Here is a 3,675-nt window from a genome sequence, read left to right on the forward strand (position 1 = left end):
TACGAAATATACGACGACATGGACCTAGTTATGCGAATTAAGACACAGCGGCTGCGCTGGCTAGGTTATGTCGTCCGAATGGATAAAAACACTCCAGCTCTGGGAATATTCGACAAGGTACCCGCAGGGGGAAGCAGAGGAAAAGGAAAGATTAGGTGGAGAAGGACCTGACTACACTAGGAATCTTCAATTGGCACTAAAAAAAGAAACGCAGGTCGACTGGTGCTCCTGTAAGCTGTACTACAACCGCGAAAGCGATGTCTACGCCAATAAAGAAGAAAAATTTTTGTCAATGTTGTATGGAGGAAGAGAAGATGGAATCATATTGGCGATTTCTGCTCTATTGCCCGGGTTTTGAGAGAATGATATTGAGATATCTCGGTAAACACGTCTTCTATGAACCTAGCAGAAAGATTGAGATTGATATTCACTGCTTTGACAAATTCGTGGTAAGCTCCAAACCATTTTTGATCTATGAGGATCTGACTATTCCATTTTTAAAGATTTTGGGTATCATAAAGAAATTTCCAGTTGTCCAAGTGAGGGCAATTGATAGGACCGTACCTATCCTTATCGGCCTAACCTAAAACTTCAAACGATTGCCATGTACCGAAAAAGGTGAACAGGGACAGTATGACAACGCATGTTTGGAATATTTGAATAATGGAGTAATAATCAAGTTACGCTATCTCTTGACAAACAGCATAAATATAGCTATAGAATCGATACTTGCAGGCTAATAAAATAGGCGAAATTGTGTACCCTAAATTTTAGCTAATATTTCAACAACTTAAAATGTGTTTCGCTACTTTCTGGTTTTCACTTAAACAGCTTCCTTTTAGGTCGTAGATTGCGATTGCAGAATATGTATTGCAACAGAGGTTACATATGTAAACTATAATATGTACGAGTATGTACGTGTGTACCTGTAAATGATTGTGTTAACATCGTAAAAAGCATATAAAATTGGCATGACATTTGCTCGTAAATTTCGTCACTGGCACTTGTCAGCCGCTAATGTGACATAACAACACACGTGCATTTCTATTTACACATTCATATATGGTATAAAATTGTACGAGAAGTATCGAAGAAAGGATTTCATTTTATGTCTTTCAACATACATAAACACAGTTATGTATAAACAAAATATGTATCTAAATTATATATACCATACACATGTACATATGTATGTATGGTATATAGTAGAAACTTAAGCGCTTCAGATTTTCTCGCATTCGCTCGCCTCGCATGCGCCCACATAGTGAAAAAGTTTGCGCAACAAAACAACGGTAAATTGCATCAACTAAAAGTGGCATAATGGCATAAAGAACGTTGCCACTTCAACCAAAAAAAAAATAAATAAAAGTGGCTACAGCATGCCGACGTTGCAAGCGGGCACTAAGTGCATGCAACAAAAATAACGAAACTTAAAATAATGGAGAGGCTTAAAAATATGTGCAAAGTGCAAATAAAACAACTATTAAATGTATAATCAAATAACGGTGCTTACTACCGTTCGTTGCCAGTGTGGTGTTTGTGTTTGCGTAGCATGCAGATGTGACTGGCATCCAGCAGCAGGATGTGGCGCTTCAACTGAAATCTGGCACAAGTCGCAAGTTGCAGCACAATACAACCCTGCCTCCCACTCAATTAGGTCAGCAGCGAAACTCTGCCGTGTATACAATAATGCCACCTGACTCGTGGGTTTTTAAAATATTTTTAAAACCTTATACATATTTATTATTGTAATTAAACAGAAGGGGAATAACTGTAAGTTACACTAAAAATGTTGAAAATATTATTCGATATGTATGTATATTGAGTGACTGGTACATGACAAAGTCAGATTTTCAATTATGTCAAAATTTATTCATAGTATATATGTTAAGTGGACATACGAGGTATGACAATTAAGTAATGAGACTGACCGTATATTTGAAAATTATTCTACAACTCTGCCAATCCCTTCAAAGTAGTCCCCTTGGCCAGCTATACAGCGATTCCAGCGCGTTTTCCATGCTTCGTAACATTTCTGGAACGCTTCGACTGGGATGTCCGCGAGTACCCTCGTCACAGCCGTCTGGATGTCCGTACTCGACTCAAGATGGGTTCCTTTGACCACCGATTTTGTTTTAGGAGACAAAAAAAGTCAGAGGGTGACATGTCGGGCGAATAAGGCGGCTGTTGCAACACGGCGATCCCTTTAGAGGCCAAATACTGGGACACGCTGGGGCCGGTGTGGCATGGCGCGTTGTCGTGATGAGGGATCCAGTTACGAGCGATGTCTGGGCGCACCCTGTTGACTCGTTTTCGCAATATTTCGAGTACTTGGCAATAGTAGACTTGATTTACAGTTTTCCTCGGTGGAACGAATTCTTTTGGGCGATTCTACGGCTATCAAAAAGGCAATAATAATCGTTTTCACCTTCGACTTGCTCATGCGAGCGTTTTTCGGGAGGGGGGCGTGCGGAGACAACCATTGTGAGCCTGGGCACGGCTAAAAACACTATCACCATACACTCTTACAATTTTAGTGTACGTTTCCGAAGCTGTTTCGCCCAATCAGGCGCAAAATTTTATCGCGACGCGTTGCCCTTGATTTCGTTTTTCCATTTTAGGGACGAGCAACAAACACACGTCTACTCAACCTGACGCAGCAGGCGAACTAAACAAGCTAGAGCAATGATACATATATCAATGGAGAGGGGAAAAAGAGAAAGGGAATTTCAAGGTCACAGGTTTACCACAAGCGCGGCAATAAAATCAGTCTCATTACTTAATTGTCAAACCTCGTACTTAGAGAGTTTGCGCACTAAAAATAAAAAATCGTGTTAAAGTAGGGAAGAGCTAAGTCCGGATGTAGGAGAATATTTCATACGCTTGCGACTTTCAGAGATCAAAGCCCTAGAAATATCTTCAGGTATGGTCGAAACTTTATTTTAGAAGTAAGGAAGGACTAAGTTCGGGTCTAACCGAAGTTTCTATATTTTTGCACTACAAAATCTACAAGATATGTCCGGAAAGTAATAGGATTGAGTCGATTTTAAAAAAAATGATTGAACCGATTGTCACAATTCTTTAAAAACTTGCTGCGTTGATGCAGCGCTGCCGGGGCGATTTCCAAACATTGAAGGCGTCACGGATTCCCCGGAAAAGCCTTGAGAGCCGATGTGCATGTTGCTTGGATCCCCTCTGTCGTCTCAAAATGCTTGCTCTTCATCGGCCTTTTCAGGAAAGGAAACAAAAAAGTCCGGGTGCCACATCTGGGCTGTAGGTCCGCTGGGATGCCGGCCTTGGTTAGGTAGCTGTTTACAAGAAAGGCGGTGTGAGCTGGGGGGTTGTCATTGCAATGTCTTGTCGGACCCGATTGATCCTTCGCTTGAGTCTCTTGAGGACTTCCACGTAAAACTTAGCGTTGACGTTGACGGTTTGTCCAGGAGGTACAAATTCATGGTGGACGTTGCCTTCGATGTCAAATAAGACCATGAGCATGGTTTTCACTTTGGATTTTCTTATCAGCGATCTCTTCCCGGCCCTCCGAAACACACCACTTCTTGCTAAAGCAACATCTGGGTAAGCCTGCTTGATCATATTAAACTTGTTTGTCGCAGATTTAGCGAGTTTCACACAGAATTTAATCGCGTACCTCTGCTCTAATGAAGGCTGCATTTT

The sequence above is a fragment of the Bactrocera dorsalis genome, chromosome 5 (assembly GCF_023373825.1).
Source record: "Bactrocera dorsalis isolate Fly_Bdor chromosome 5, ASM2337382v1, whole genome shotgun sequence".
In the NCBI taxonomy this organism is placed as follows: domain Eukaryota; kingdom Metazoa; phylum Arthropoda; class Insecta; order Diptera; family Tephritidae; genus Bactrocera; species Bactrocera dorsalis.